We start from the raw sequence: 17,496 nt of genomic DNA, 5'->3' as shown, positions 1-17,496 counted from the left end.
AGTCATCAGAGTCACGCCACTGTTGACTTCCTTGTTCAACAATGCAGACGTGTTCAAGTGTCCCAGAGTCAGTGGAGGGTCAGAGGTGAGGAGGCCAAATCAGGGCTGTTGTTTGGGAAAGACAGTTATGTCTCACACAGTGGAGCCACATCCTCACGCTGCTGTTTGTGGATGAGGCCGGCGACGACAGCAGCTGGGAGTCACATGGCAACATGGAGAGGTGGGAGGGTTGAACACTGAAGGAAACTGGAACCCAATACGACCCTAACCCTGGCAAAAGGTCCTGTATAACTGTACAACTTCACACACACACACACACACACACACACACTGGTATCTCTGTCCTTATGAGGACCTTTCAGTGCCATCACCCTTTCCCCAGCCTCTGCCCCTAAACCCTACCATCCAAAACACATGGCTCACCTGAACCAGGACTCTGAACCAGGACAACCTGCAACCCAGTTAGAATCGCCCAGTTATTTTGACCTTCAAATCTCGATGTCGACCCAAAGCAAAATGTCATCATAATATCAGTGTCACGTCAAAGATTGCACACACACACACCGCTCTCGTCACCTTGATGAAAGTAGGTCCTCACAGCCTTTATTTTATTTTATTTGATCTGTCAGCACTTTATTCGGAAACACTTTCCTAGTTGATGGGACCCCCACTGACCATGACAATAAATTGGATTCTGATTCTGATTCTGGTTTCTAGTGACGTGCTGAGGAGCCTTGAGGAAGCAGGTCAGTCGCCAGCGTAAACAGCATGACGGGGTTTCACACAGAAACCTGAGCAAGAGTGGGCGGGACCTGGCGTTTGAGCCGATGGGTGAGGAACCACCCTCCAGCACTCCCACCCTCCCTCCGCCAACGAGGCCGAGCGTCTGCCAAAACGTCCTCGCAACATGAGACAAACAAGTTGAAACACGACTCCATGCCCTCGTTCCTGTGATGCGTTTGTTCTCTTTCATCCATTGTTTTCTTTCCCGACACTTCCTTTTCACACGTATTGTTTCCTTTAATACAAATCTTGACAAATCTCTTCAAAGCGCTGCGGGAAAACGTTTGACCTAATTTGACTTGACTGATTCGACGTTGAGTCGCTTTGGCTGGAAATTGCTGTGAAACGGGACGATAAACAAACTGTGCTGGGAAACCAAGGCTGCTTTTCTTTTCCTTCCAACTGAGGAATTCAATAATCGTGAAGTTCAGGTGGGAATGTTGAAGACAGATTCCTAAACAATTCTCACCTGAACAAACAAGAACATGACAGACATTTCCTCATGACACTTTGTGCACCATCGTTTTGTCAAGTTAACCCTTGAGTCACCAGTCTGTGGCTCCACTGATTCACTGTGTCATGTAGTTTGTCTCGACGTGAGAGTGCAGTACTGCCTCCTGCAGAGTGTGACTGTGGGTGTGGACAGATGGACGCTGATTCGCTGGAGCCAGAGGGAGTGGAGAAACCTGCTGCAGCTGCCGACCCACTCTCTCTCTTCTCCAGCCACTCCCAAGTCTGCAGCAGGTGCTGTTCCTGTGAATATGCTTTTTTGTTGGTCCAGTTGTCCTACCTTTTGGCTTTGTCTCTTTCTGTTAAATCCCTCAGTTTAAGTTAAAACATTCAGAATTAAGTTGGATTTAAAAAACTTTTTTGTTTGCTCAGCGTCTGAAAATGTAAAACTGTCATCTTTGTCACCGTTAACTTTAGAGTTTTGTTTGAAAACAAGGAGCTGTTTGTTCCTCACAGAAGAGGATTAGGGCCAGTGAAGGGGAAAAAAAGTAGGATTGGAAGAATTCTGACTTTAAAGTGAGAATTCTGACTTGAATCTCCGAAGTCTTTAAAGTGATCATTCTGAGATTAAACTCAGAATTCTGACTTTTCTTTTCAGAATTATCACTTTAAACTCAGAATTCTGACTTTAATCTCAGAATTATTGCTTTAAAGACTTCTGGGATTAAAGTCAGAATTCTGCCATTTTTTCTTCTTCACTGGCCCTAATCCTCTTCCGTAGTTACTCCAGAGGGACTGGACAAATCTTTCATTTGTGGACTTTATTTATTCACTTCTTTTGTTCTTGTATTGTATTGAAGTGGTTGTGCTGCGTCAGCATGAAATAAATCTGTGTTAAATTCCCCTTCTATGCTGCTGGAGTCGTGAGAATGCTGGGTGAATTGAGACAGTCATGTTGTGTCCACCTTCCCCGAGACCGGGCTCATAAGAAAGACACACCTTCCATTCATAGTATTTATTTACAGGGCCAACTGACACCGACCAGACGTTGAGTTACGATCAGAGCCGGAGGTGGCGCCATCTCTGGAGTGAAACACTTTGAGGTGAACTTGTGATGTCTGTTTAATACAGATGGGTCGATGAGGTATAATAAGAAAGGACACACTCATTAATGCTGTGTTGTTGTGTCACTGACTTGTGACACGAGGAGAAAGTAAACAAACAAAAGAGTCATCCTGGTTCCTCAAGTGTCCCTGTTGGTTCCACACTCTAGTATCTGGGAATCCGTCCACACTTCTCTTCAAGTTCTCTCTCGGCTTGAGGGGATCACTTCAAGTGCCCTCGGTCTCAGGAGTCTTGGGACACATGACCCTTACAGGTGAACGTGAAAAACCGGGTGTTAGGGTGAGAATTGCGACAGGCCCTTCATCTGCCTGTTGCTAATAAGTCAGCGGGACCTGACGAACTCTGAAAGCTGATTTCCTCGTCTGAAAAGTGGCCTGCTGTGCTGAAGTGGAAGCAGCTTCCAGTCTTTTGTGTCAATGTCAGTCTGTTCTTGTCACGGTGTCATCACTGGCTGTCAATGCATGGAGAGAAGGTGCGAAAACATTCCCTAATGAGGTAAAACCGGCATCACATTGAATTAAAGAGTCAACTTTTAAATCACTATTTCAAAATGTTGACGTTTGAAAATGGAAAAGCAAGTGTAGTTTTTGTTTTTTTTTGTTGTTGACACTAGAAAAACTAGAAGCATAAATTGCCATATTCCTTCTTTTTAAGTTCCTTTTTAGTTTAGATTGTGCTTGGATTATTTCTGTCAAACCTTTTTTTCCCTCACAAACCGTTCAATGTTGTATATTGAACACTCTTGTCCTTAAATCGTCTATTTTACTGTCTTTACTGAAAGTGACACAGAGTAGTTGACGGATACTTGTTTTTGGCGGCGCCGCTGGTAAAAGAGTGTAATTGCAACGTGTCTTAAATCTGGGTCTGCGGCCCCCTGTGTTTATGTGCTTGTGAGGAAGGGCCACAGCAAAACAGTGAATAATCGGGTCCAAAGATGCACATTGCAGTCAAGCATATAGTTGCAAAAGGTTTTGTTTTGTTTTGTTTTTTTCAGAAATGTCCACCGAACTCTAATATTCCTGTGATGATGAAGGTTCTTTGATCTACATGAACCTTCAGGGAGAAGACAACAAAGACAATACAAGCCTTGTTGATGTTCCAGTTTGAGGTCAGCAGACTAATCAAAGTCATGGCCACTGTTAAAGGTCAGATCACCATCACGTGACCATGACACAGCACCGCAACTCTCTGATGAAGTCAAGACACTCCCAAGTTCTCTCCTGTTCCATCTGTCTGGATCTACTCTTGACTAACTCTTGCCTGTGGTCACAGCTTCTGTCAGATCTGTGTAGAAGGTTCCTGGGACTCAGGAGGTGAGAGGAGCATCTGCCAGTGTCCTCAGTGCAGACAGACCTTCACCCCGAGGCCTCTCCTGCAGAAGAACGTCATGTTAGCATGACGTTAGTGGAGGAGACAGTCACACAGTCTTTCTTGAGAAGATCGCGCTGAAGCTCAGGGCAGAGACCAAGAGCAGAACTGAGTTCCACAGACCCTCACGGGACATCACTCTGGATCACTGCACACCAAGTTGTTGTCTGAAGGAAACAGGAAAGTGACAAACATGGGGAAAGTCTCGTCCTCATCATCCTGACATATTTACTAAATATCATCTGGTCCTCTGACTGGATGTTGTTACTGGGAGGTGCCGAGGAAGAGTTGCAGTAGTTGTCTCACACTAGACCTTCAGCAGACCAGGGGGAGGAAGTCAATTTGGAGATGACAAGTCTTGGTCTTGATTGTGTCGAAACTCATTTCTTTGCACACCACATCACAACTGAAGTCTCCACAGCTCCACCCTCCAGAGTGGGAGTGCACCTGGATCACTCTGCAGGTCTTCTGTCCTTCTACCGACCCTCCTCCACAAAGCACAGTCCAACTTCACTCGGTCTCTTCATGATGGTCTCTGGACTGGTGAAACATGTGAGCTCCTGAAGCACAGAGCAGAGTTATCACCTCTTGTTGGTCAGGAAGAAGTGTCAGCTTGAGAAACTATATAGAAAGTGCTGAGTTGTTCAAGTGATGGGTCGATGAGGGCTCATGAAACAGTGTCGCCGGGTGGATGAAACAGCGCCCTTCACTTGCTCTGAAGATGCTGACAGAGAAGGTCAGAAGAAGCTGCACTGTGTCAGTGTGGATCTGGAGAAAGCCTCTGACAGAGTCCCAAGAGAGGAAGTGTGGTCCTGTACGAAGAAGTTGGGAGCATCTGAGAAGCATGTGAGGGTTGTGCAGCGCATGTATGAGGACAGCGAGGACGTGGTGAGGTGCCACCGTGAGAGCAGGAGTCCATCAGGGATCAGCTCTCAGATCAGTTCACTAATGTTGTGGACAAACTGACAGACATGGTCAGCGAGGAGCTTCTGTGGACTATGATGTTTGTTGATGGTTTAGGAATGAATTGACGTTTATTTCAATCCTCTGTTACGTCGCAAATGTGTTACAATTAAATGAGATTTGTGAAACCATTGTGCCACATGGCTTCTTAGTTGATACATGATATGAACCTCAGTCAATCTTTCTACTCACATGATGCAGAGAATGTATCAGAGGGAAGAACACTTAACACCACTTTCCACATTTTCGGCTTAGTTTCTGTGTGTAAAGACGTGTCTGCCTCTATTATGATGCATGATGTGTGTGATCACATTCTGTTTTGTGTTCGTGTGTGTGATGTGACAGCCACGATTTGCTCTCTCTTGTCAACTTTCTGTTCCAGGTTTTCCAAACAACAACGTCTGCATTGTTGAGTTTGCTCTTCACACCTGAACAAGGAAATCAACAGTGACGTGACTCTGATGACTGATGCTGCTGGAATCTGGTCCCACCTGTTGGTTCCACCTGTTTTCACACTTCCTTCAACCAGCTGAGGGATTCTTGGAAATGATGGTTGCCATGGTGACCAGGTCAACAGGCTGCTGACGTCACTGAGAGTTGACTTTGGACCATGAGGAGAATAAAGTCATGACGTCCACAGATGGAACTAAATACATCAATGTAGGTTTAGACCCGAGAGTCACAGAGAGGAGAATGACTCTGAAGTCACTGGTCCTGGAAACACTGGGCTTCTGTGCTGCAGCTGCTGCCCCCACGACCCGACCTCAGGAGGCAGGAGAAGATGGATGGGAAACACACAAAAGTCAAACAAGCACAGGGTCGAACCAAAAACCTTTTTATTGTGATGTACATTCTGATCCTGCTGCCATTCACCATTTGTACAGTAGATTCTTCATGCACATGTGTATCTGAGTCATCCTTCCAGTGCCACTCATGTCCCCTCACATGGCTCCATCCAAACCTCCAACTCTTCTCCACACGCGTGAAAGCTGCTGCTCAGATCCAGGGGAAACATTGCTCCATCAAAACTAGATTTTCTGAAGCTAAAACTGAAGCGCTTCATGTGAACGTCCCTCAAATCCAAAATACTGCGCACAGCACAACATGGCCGACTGTTGAACACAACACCCTCCTCACCATCACCTGAACACAAGTCCTCCACTTCTGTGAGACTCACACTGATGTGTTCACAGTCCAGCTTCCTCTCACTTCACATGACAGTGACACAACATCCACTGACAGTATCTACACAAGAGAGAAGACACAGCAACACACAATAACACAGAGAGATGACCTCAGTCAGATGCATTTCATGGAACTGTCCAGAGAGACATGCAGCCAAAGATAATAGGGGGAAAACTCACAATAATCACAACATGAAAATCATGCACAAGGACATTTTATGTGTAGATCACCAGGTATTTGCATATTTTAAATGACAAACAGATCATCACTGGACTGAAATAAACAAATCCACAAGCTCACACTGTTGTTTAGTTCAGCTTCAGGAACTCACATGTTCCATTGAGCCAGACTCCAGCGTGTAGAGGCTGAGTGAAGGTGGTGTGGACTCTGTGGAGGAGGGTCATGGTTCCAGAGACGCTGTAGAAGGACAGAAGACCTGCAGAGTGATCCAGGTACACTCCCACTCTGGAGGGTGGAGCTGTGGAGACTTGAGTTGAGATGCTGTTGTGTCTGAATGAACAATCAGTGTCGTCACAATATAAAGACCAAGATTTGTCATTAAATCCAAATCCACTTTCTTCTCCTGATCTGCTGATGTTCTTGTATGAGACTGAAACATGAATGACTTTTGTCCTCTCCACCTCCCAGTAACAACGTCCAGTAAGAGGCTCTTTACTCAGGACCTGAAAATATTCAGTGAATCTGTCTGGATGATGAGGAGGAGACTGATCTTCATCCACGTCTCTCACTTTCCTGTTTCCTTCAGACAACAACAACCATGAGTGAGCAGTGTTTGGATCCAGAGTGATGTCCTGTGAAAACCTGAGGAGCTCAGCTCTGGTCTTGGGCTCTGCTCCGAGCATGAGTGAGATGTTGGTGCAGGTGTCTCTCAGAAGGTCCTGGAGTCGCTCTCTGCTGGCTGACACGGCTGCTGACACTTCCTCAAAGCAGCAGTGAGGACGGACGTGGGTCCTGGAGGAGAGCGTGTCTTCACTGACCTCTGAGGGTGAGGACCAGTTCTAGAGAAAGACCAAGTGACTGTCGGTGAGTGACAGCTGCTGCAGCTCAGCATCTTTCTTCTTCAGCTCAGCGATCTCCTGCTCCAGCTGCTCCTGGAGTCCTCGCACTCCAGCAGCTTCAGTCTCCTGCTGGGATCTGATCTGCTGCTCCTCATCAGACATTCTTCTCTGGAGGTCCTGGATCATCTGCTGGAGGGTCTCCTGACTGTCCTTCACTGCTTTATCAGCAGAGTCTCTGATGGTCTTCTGCTCCTGCTGAAGCAGCTTCAGCTCTTCCTCTATCTCCTGGATCCTCTGTTGGATCCATCCTCGACTCTGATCCACCTCTTTCTCTCGCTCTCTTCTCTCTGCTGCGGCTGAGACAATGTGGTGGTCTTTGTGTTGGTCCTCAGCACAAAGGTGACAGATGACCTGCTGATCAGTACGACAGAACATCTTCTTCTCCTCGTCGTGTTGAGTGCAGAGGATCTCCTGGAGCTGCTTGGACGGCTGGACCAGCCTGTGTCTCCTGAAGGCCGGAGCTTCTAGATGAGGCTGGAGGTGTTGCTCACAGTAAGAGGTCAGACACACCAGACAGGACTTGAGGGCTTTCAGCTTCCTCCCAGTGCAGGAGTCACAGGCCACATCTTCAGGTCCAGCATAGCAGAGGTCAGCAGCTTGGAGGACACTCTTCTTCAGCTCCTCCACTAACTCTGCTAACATGACGTTCTTCTGAAGCAGTGGCCTCGGTGTGAAGGTCCGTCTGCACTGAGGACACTGGCAGATGTTCCTCTCACCTTCTGAGTCCCAGTAACCTTCAACACAGACCTGACAGAAGCTGTGTCCACAGGGAAGAGCGACTGGATCCTTCAGTAGATCCAGACAGATGGAACAGGAGAAGGAGTCTCTCTGCAGATCAACTCTGGTCTCCATTTCTCTGATGACTGAATCACTGGTGCTCTATTGACTCCTTTATTTACTTGAACTCATGGTCATGTGACCTGCTGGTTCCACCCAAAGTCCTTGAAACAACTTAATGATTCTCATAAATGACCATGTGTTGCACCTTTGATCGTTGCCATGGTGATCAGATCGTTCAACTCACTTCTCCTCGCCGCTGATTCGTCTCTCGATCTCAAACATCAGCCACATTTATTTTCTCTGCTTCAGTCTTCTGCTGATGACTGAGTGAGTCTCTCTGAAGGAAAGTTGATGTGGACATTGATGCTGTTGACTCCTCACCAGGGTTGGACTCCTGCACTTGAGGGGCCTCTTCTCTCTTCTGTTGACCCAAATTTTCTTCTTTCCAGTCTTGTCTTTTCCAGCCCAAGGTCATGGCCACAGCGATCAATCAACCACTTCATCCAGAGTATTGTTTGGCTCAGCTCTTTATTCACTACGACTGAAGATGCACTGATCTTCACCCTACATCCTTTCCTCATGTGAGGAAAAAGACTCTGAGATACTTCAACTTCCGCTAGTGATGTTCGATTCTACTGATTTCCTTTCTGATCCGACACCGAGTAATATTCAGGGTGGTATTGCTGATACCAACACTGATACGGTACTTATATGTATGTGACTACACCTAATCGTAGCTTATAGATCGCATATTTACCGTCTCCCCTTTGAGTCTGTTCTGCTTTTGCTCAGAACCTCTGCTGCCTTTGAAAAGACTCTCTCTGCCGATACAGAAGTGACAGTAATTCCCAGCTATCTCAATCTCTAATACAATATTTTGGTAGTTAAACTTATGTTTCATTCATCTTTTCTCATACAGTTTTTGTCATTGCACTGTGTCGTTTCAAAAGATCTACTTCAAATGGTGAACTGCCTCGGCATCCTTACATGAAATAATCTAGTCTCCTAGTGAGGTTATTTCAGCGATACACATACTATTACTTTATTATAATTATTATAATCATTATTATTATTATTTATTACTATACCTGGATATTGCCTGCCTGCTGCACTGATCACGATCCAGCGTTCACTGTGACTGGCGCGGAGCAGCGTGCTTAGTTACTTTTCTTCGTGTTATACATTACCTCGAATTACTTAAGTATGGAAAGTATCGGTATTTTGGTTTGAAAATCGATTTCAGAGAATCAAGATCCGTATCGGAGGTATCCATATTTCAGGATTGATCCGCACGTCACTAACTTCCGCACCTGGGGAAGGATTTTGTCTCCAACCTGGTCACGACATTTCACCGTTTTCCCACAGAGAACCAGGTCACGCACTTTAAATGTTAACTGTTTGCCAACTCAGCCGACTCACACTTGGCCAGCCACCAGGAAGTTGTTGCTTTCGAGCAACAGAGATCAATCACATTCAACCCTCTGTCATAAACTCATCCAGAGCAAGTAGATAAGACTGACGTCAAAGTGCACCAGGTCAAAACATGCTTTTACAATAAGTCACTGACAAGAACAGTTGAAGCCCAGAAAGACAAGAATTGAAACAAGAACAGAAGATGAACTCTAAAGTTCAGTTCATTTCTCAACTGCCCATTCAGTCACAGTCGTCTCCCGAAAATCCCCCGTCAGAAGGATCATGTCCAAGAATTCCACGGAGGAACTAAAGGATCATTCTGGTGAAAGCAAAACAAAGGAGAAAAACTGTGATGAGTGTGAAAGATTTGCCTGTGCCTCGCTGTTTGCAGAGAACAGTTGCTGCCGCTGGCGTTGAACTTTGCGGAGTAATGAAGGGGATATTGTGCCTGTAAAAAACTCGCTCACTCACTCCACCTTGCCTGAATCCATATATCGTGTTGCTCTTGCTGAGCACCTAATTCTCCTGAAAACCATTCGCTGGCCGTTGCAACGACTGCTGTGGTTTTGTTGTTGCTGTCATACATAACAAATCTATACAATGGCCTCCGTTTCCCTCCCAGCGCAGACGAACTCTCTTTCTGAGGCCACACATTGAGTGTTTTCAGAAGAGTTCCTGATCAATTGAACCAGCCGTTGAACACACTCCTCATGGTAAACCACTGCATCTTGTGGTCTCCAGTGAGATGAAGAAACAATGCATGATCATGTTGAACACTGGAAGTCAGTCAATAACCAGCCGGTCCCTCCTGAACCTGTTTTTAATGACTGCTATGGCTGATTTAAAAAAAAATACAATGAAAGTTGTGATCATTTGTGGTTCTGGAACAGCATGAAGGAGCTTTGCAATTGAGCTTGTAAAAAATGGAGTCAGGTTTTTTCTTATAAAACAAAAAAAAAGTTGGCTACAATGATTTGAACCAAATATGCTTTATTTGCTTCCTAAATAAATAATTGTACAAGCAAAAAAAGAAGACGATACAATGAGTTTTCATGGTGATGTTCTGTGAATAGTTTCCGTGTCAGCGCAGAGAGTCAGAGTCAGTCAGCCATGTTTGTTCACGTCCGACCCATATAGTGACGCTGCACTAGTCAGTTCTGCTTTTCACTTCCCTCTATTCTGCATTTCAGTCTTGGAAATTTGGACATTTAATAATGGATTCAGGATCTTTCCACGTCCGAATCGCGACCCTTGGTGCCAATATTTGAGGGCAAATGTGAGCGTCGGGGAGGGAATATGATGCCGCACATGCCGCGTAGAGGAAGGAGACTGAAGTCATTGGTGAATCTGGTGGGAAAGTTATGCCGATTCAACAACATTGCAGAGCCTCACAGGGATTGGTTGGAATTGTGTCAATAGTTGCAATCGCAACATTGCCATCTGCTGGAGGGACTGGAAAGTATATTGAATCTAAATTCCAACGCAACAATATAAACGTGTTGCTGCCATGAATGAAACAGTAAAATCTTGATGTATATTGCACCTTTCAGATGTGTTTTATAGGCCATGGTGGAGCTGATGTTGCAGGGTATGTTTGGATATTATCGCAGAAGTCAGCAGCAAAACAGCAGACAATATTAAATAAAAAGCAGTCTGTGAGTCACAGTATATCGTTTTAAAAGTGATGTTTTTGACCTCCTGACGCTGACCCACCCACAAAGGATGAGGATCTGAGGGTCCTGGCTGGATGGAAGTGGGTCACAAATGAAAGAATAACATCTAACAGTGGACAGGAGCCAGTGGAGCCAACACTGGGGTCTGCCGGAGCCGCTGTTCTGAACCAGCAGGGGGGGTGTGGGAGAGAGATTTATGCTGATGCAGTGAGGAGGAGTCCGGACGGAGAAATATGAATGTGTAGTATTTGAGGTGGACTTGATTTTAACTGGATCATGAGAGAATCATTTGGAAGGGGGAGTGAAATGGGACGACGACATACAGCTACAGGAGTTGCTTTTGGGCCAGAGACCAAATGGTGACGTCATCAAAACACGTTAGAACAACAGCAACACCATGAGAATCCTTCATGTTGTTGTTGCAGTGGAAGCCATGTAGTGACACTGAATGATTGGGGGACCAAGAGGTCACATGCTGCCGGAAAATAGAAAGGGACCTAGAACGGACTCTTGCGGAGCAGCACTGGTGAAATGAGCTGTGGAGCAATAGAGGTTCCATGTATTTGACTCCTGCCCAGAGGTGTTTAGAAGAGGTGTTCTCAGCTGAACTGTTTTCAAAAACAGAAAAACAACAGCGAGGGAGATTTGCTAAAGGCATTTTACGATCAGTCGGTTGTCGACATTTCACCTTCTCACCAGACAAGGCTCAGGTAAGCAGATAAAAGGTATCAGCTGAGTCATTCACTTGAATGTCAGTCCAACAGGTCACTGGTTTATTGGCTACTATTCTTTTACAGCATGCGGGAAGTGGACTGCTGCACTGCATGATAACCACGACCTGATTACACTGCAAAAACTCAAATATTACTTTAAGTCAAAGTGTCTCATTAACCGACCTGAGTCCAAATAAATGCACTTTACTAGCGACATTTCATCAGCTGGATGGACTCTTAAGATGATACATTTAGAATATCTTGTTCTATCACTGGGAGATTTTTTTCAATCATTTCAAGCTGAAGATATATATATATATATATATATATAGAGAGAGAGAGAGAGAGAGAGAGAGAGAGAGAGAGAGAGAGAGAGAGAGAGAGAGAGAGAGAGAGAGAGAGAGAGAGAGAGAGAGAGAGAGAGAGAGAGAGAGAGAGAGAGAGACTTTTTCACCACTGCACCATGCACCAAAAGCAACAACCCACTTATAGTTTGTGAGCCACCACTTGAAAACCACTGTTCATGTGTGATGGCAACTTCGTCACGTTGGACTCTGAAAACTGAAAACTTCATGCTCCTAAAAAGCATTACCGTTTCTGAGGATGGAATCCTGTAAACCAGCGTGTTGGAAGCAACCATCTCAGGTGTGGAACCTAACCCTCTGACTGGACAGATCAGGGACTCTGTGGACTGGTTTTTATACTGAAACGAGTGTTGGCCTGGTGTAGCCTGAAGAACCAGGAGGTCAAGCAAAAGTGGAGATGACTGTGGACTTCCTGAGAGCACCAGCCATTGTCCGAGCACTGAGCACCTTCTTGTGAGATGAGGGGGACGACAGCTTGGCTGAGGAGCTTCCACCTCCCTCAGCAGATGTTTGTACAGTCCTTAACCTTCTCACTTGCTCCATCACTGTGTGGTATTCTGTGACTGCAGCAGAGAAGGTGGCTCTCACAGCTTTGACTTGACGTCCATCCAGGGACTGGAACATAGCCGATTATTTGCCAGTGAAGGCCTCTTGGAGACTGATCCAGGGTTGCTGAAGGTCCCGCAGCTGATCCACATTGTTTTTGAACCCAGAAGATCAGACAAGCAGACAGAGGTTCAGGTGCAGCTACAGAGGAATGGTGACTCAAGTTTCTCGGTACATGAGCTGGTATCAACGTGGCCCTGTTGGCGGCGCCTTATCCATCCTGCCGCTGGATTAATGGGGCAATTGATCAAGTGGACTGACTGGTGCGTCCCAGAGAACAGCTGATCGCTCACCTACAGCGCCGCCGACACCGCAGCACAAAGATCAAGCTGATTACAGCCTCGGCCAAAAGCATCACCAGAAGACCGCCGACCTCGCTGCTGACAGTCTGGCAGCGAGGCGGCGGCTGGAGGGACTGGCTCCATCACTGAGCAGCTGGCGCTCACACTGCGATCGCAGTAATGACAGGGTTCAGGTGAACCTCAACACTGACTCCACAATGCTCTTTTCAGCGAAGCACCCATGTTGGTCGGTGCCTGCCAGTCAAGGAAACCTGCCACCAACCCTTGTCTATTTCACCTGCCTGCCTGCTGTAACAGCTTTCCATGTCCAGATTGTTGGAAGCATAGACGGGAGACCCACATGCAGCAGACAGAGACTGAAGGTTGAGTCCAGCAGCTTCATAGAACTCACTTCAGGTACTAAATCTCAGTCCAGAAGGAGTTAAACAGGACGAGAAACTAAGAACAAAAGGACCTAACAAAAAAAAAAATCTACTCTACTTCAAATCACGAAGGAAGATTGAAGTAATACAGAAACACTCTATTACAAAGTAACGCAGAAGGCCTGAAAAACAAAGACAATTCAAAAACAACATGCGAGATGGCAACAGAGTCCAAACAAACAAAGGTAGATACAAGTCCAGGAAGACAAAGTAGTGAGTGGGGAAGATTGCATGATCAGACTCAGGTGTGTGTGTGTGTGTCTGTGGCGGGAAAAAGCCCACCAATCCTGGAAGAGAGGCGGAGAGAGAGGCGGGAGCAGGAAGCAGTCCAAACCAAGTTGAGCAGACGGAGGGGGGTTCGTGACACAGATCTCTCAATGGAGCTGAATCACCGTCCCGCCACACTACTGCCTGTTGTCAGTCGACAAATACATACTGTGTCCAGCTTCTATTGGCTTTGAAATAAAAGATCAGCTTCAGCAGGCTCCTGGATCTCAGAAGAGTTGTAGACATGGTTTGCATTTCATTCAATAGATTTGAAATCGGCTCATTGTTAAAAAAAAAACAAAAAACCCAAAACTCATAAAATGAAGTAAACATAAATGCAGCATAAAACCCAGCAATATCTTTTCTTGAATCAAAAAAAAAAACAAAACAAAACAAAAAAAACACATTGTGCAATTGCATGGATAAAACAACAGCCTGCCAACTCTTCAGGACCTGTATGTCTCCAGGACCCAGAGACGTGCAGGTGGGATCAGAGCCGACCCTTCTCACCCTGAACATGGACTGTTTGTTCCTCTTCCCTCTGGCAGGAGGCTACGGTCCATCCAGACCAGAACCTCCCGTCACAGGAACAGCTTCTTCCCCTCGGCCCTCAGACTGTTGAATTCCTGATCAGCCCTTCATATGGTCTACCCTTCAATACTGTGTCGTGAAACCTCATCTACCCTTCAATACTGTGTCATGAAGACTCATCCACCCTTCAATACTGTGTCATGAAGACTCATCTACCCTTCAATACTGTGTCATGAAACCTCATCTACCCTTCAATACTGTGTCATGAAGCCTCATCTACCCTTCAATACTGTGTCATGAAGACTCATCTACCCTTCAGTACTGTGTCATGAAGACTCATCTACCCTTCAATACTGTGTCATGAAGCCTCATCTACCCTTCAATACTGTGTCATGAAGACTCATCTACCCTTCAATATTGTGTCATGAAACCTCATCTACCCTTCACTACTGTGTCATGAAGCCTCATCTACCCTTCAATACTGTGTCATGAAGCCTCACCTACCCTTCAATACTGTGTCATGAAGCCTCATCTACCCTTCAATACTGTGTCATGAAGCCTCATCTACCCTTCAATACTGTGTCATGAAGCCTCACCTACCCTTCAATACTGTGTCATGAAGCCTCACCTACCCTTCAATACTGTGTCATGAAGCCTCATCTACCCTTCAATACTGTGTCATGAAGCCTGATCAACCCATCAATACCATGAGCAGAAACAGGAGACGTTGTTCAAGTGACTGTGTGGTCTCTGGGTGGCTGTGTAAATTTAAAGAGGCCATCAAGAAGTGCTCTGTTTACGTTCACTGAAACATCAACTATGATGCAGAGAGTACATGGAAAGGACCCGGTTTTCCTTGCCAACGATGAAGCAGGCCTTTTGCTATGAGTGATATTAACCTGTATGCAGACCTGTAAATGAAGACTAGATCAGTGGCAGCAGATTCAATGGTTTCCATCTCCGTAAATGGCCCCCTGTCACTCTCACATGTGGTCATCCGCTGTCAAGTAACTACGATGTTGAATGAACAGTAATAACATGTCGTGTCACCCGAGTCACTTGACACTCGATTTAGTCCAGAGATTCCGTTGAGTCACAACTCCAGAACCCGACAGCATCACATCTCTCCTAGCCATTTTATGAAAATTGCTTTGTCTATCACGGAGTTGTTCTGTTTACAAACAGACTTTTGAACAAAGCCCAACGCGTAATCTTCCATCACTGTGTGGACAAATGTCCAGAGGGTGAGCGAAGTCTCTCTGTGACTGAGGGTCTGGAGCTTGGCCATGTGCAAACCAACACACTGAGAAAAGCCCGCTCAGTCAGCAGGTGGTCCCTGCCCTGTTGTGGACACCTTCCATGGCGGATGACACCGGCTTTGTGGGGAAGTCTGCAGAGTAAAAGACCTGGAAATTGACCTCGAATTGGCGACAGACTGGACTCAAGTCTGTTAACTACATTCCTTCACTTGTTGTTAATGTTAGGCCCGAGCTCGAAGGAGAAAGCACCGCTCTGTTAGTTTCTTTTGAGCCTCGTCGCTCACTAGAATTTATCCTGCAGTCGATGGGCTGAAAGCCTTTTCCAAAGACCCGTCAGCTCAATAAAAACACTTCTTAACATATCAGCTACCTGCTGCTGTCATATCTGCTTTGAAAAATCGAGTTTTTCCATTGACTGAAAATGAAAAATGAACCGCGTTCTCTCCGCAAACATCTGTGTGGCTCGGCAGTGAGAGCCCCACCCGTCCGCCCGCAGTCCAGTGTTGGATTACACTGCATTATCATGAAGCTTTCCCCATGTGAAAGTGGGAATATACAGTGGTCTGAAATCCAGCGGCTGGAGTGATGATTTCCTGCATTGATCGAATGCAGCACAGCGCCGAGTGTGTGTGTGCGACACAGAGAGTTAAAGCCTTCTGTCTTCCACGCCGGAGTAATATTCGGCTCCAAAAGCACAATATTTCACGGGTGATGGACAGGTGATTGCAGAGAAGAGCCGTGCAAGGACACGAGTGAGGATGAAGGCAGAATAGGAATGGAGACGGCGGAGGTCGCGCTGGTGCCTCTGGTGTCGTCTTTTGATTGTCTGTCATATCTGGCGAATATGAGTGACCTATATTGTCTTTCAGAAGAGGGCGTTTCGTGTGGAACCTGGCCAAGAACATGAGGGGAGCAAAGCACCGACGAGACCTACCTTATCTGCTGCTCCATCCCTGACACAGGGTGAAAGGTTTTCCCAGCTACACAGGGCGAGAGGTACAGGTACAGCGCTAATGGAACTGGCAAGCTAGGAGGAGCCACATGCAAAACACTAGTGGGTCCCAAGTTTTGGGAGCTTGGATTTTGTGGAGGTGATGCTTTCTTTCAGGTGGATATTGGGGTACTGGACTTCCTGGGCACGGAGAGAACCAAAGGAACTGGAGTGGGCGGAAGAACCACATGCAACAGACGCCCAGGTTGTAGCTTGGATCATTTTGGGAGCGAGGATTTTTTTGAGGGTGATGGTACCTGCCAGGTGGATCTGGAGGTGCAGGACTTCCTGGGCACGTAGAGAGTCAATGGAACTGGATTGCGAAGAAGAACCACATTAATTTTGGAACTAGGATTTCACAATGTATAGCCAGGCTCTGGCCTGGACAAGGATTTCTATAAAGTATTGGGGTCTTGTGGTGCAGGACTTTGATTCGTCAGAATGAAGGTTCACATGAAACAGCCTGCAGCAGGACTCATGAAGCAGTGAGGACCTCCTGGTGCCGGCCATAGCAAGTGACCTGGAAACGTGCCGGGATGGTCCAAAAGTCTGGTCCCAGGTGGAATAGCTCGGTTCATAGATATATGGTGATGTGAGTAGAATCAAGTCGGCAACAAACTTTGTCTGGAAAGTGCGGTGCGATCTGCAGAGAAGAACCTCGTGTGCACCCGATAGGATACGTAGGTACATTGTGTAGCTTGTGGAGCAGCACATAACTCTTCCCCACACGATCCCATCCCAGGCTTGACAGATACCTTCTGCTCTGTTGACGGCCCCCACCCATCTCTTCAGTGGACCGTGCCATTTGATCCATGCAGAAGATGATTCACGCTCTGCGATGTGGGGAATAAGAGCGGCAGAGGAATTCTCTCTTCCGCACTTCCACATCCATAATTCAGAGTTAAGGCCGTTCCTCCTCTTTCTGTTGTCTTGTCAGCTCGCTTCTGTTTCCCGTCTGCTGTTATTTTAGAGGTGCCTGTCTCTGCCACGTGCACTCGAGCAGAGCATTAGGACCTGAAGCCGCAGTTGTCTGTGAAACAACAACATTGAACTCCGCGTCGCTGCGCAGGTGACGTGAGAGCAAAGTTTGCCATGTCGCAATTCAGAGTTAGTGAGGTGTGAAGTGTTTGTCAGCATTGTAGCCCGTGTTTTTTTGCAATTCAAATTGTTTTCAGAGCAAAAAATGTAGTTGTTGCTATAGCAACGCGAGTATAGAAGAAT

The 17,496-nt window shown here is 46.3% G+C and overlaps 1 pseudogene; it reads right to left on the bottom strand.

Moving 5' to 3' along the window:
• Positions 1 to 6,175: 6,175 nt before the first annotated feature.
• LOC128756350 (tripartite motif-containing protein 16-like) lies at positions 6,176 to 7,805 on the bottom strand (annotated as a pseudogene).
• Between the last annotated feature and the right edge of the window lie 9,691 nt (positions 7,806 to 17,496).

Source organism: Synchiropus splendidus, chromosome 3, assembly GCF_027744825.2.
Source record: "Synchiropus splendidus isolate RoL2022-P1 chromosome 3, RoL_Sspl_1.0, whole genome shotgun sequence".
Lineage (NCBI taxonomy): Eukaryota > Metazoa > Chordata > Actinopteri > Syngnathiformes > Callionymidae > Synchiropus > Synchiropus splendidus.
This window is presented reverse-complemented; position numbering and strand designations above follow the sequence as displayed.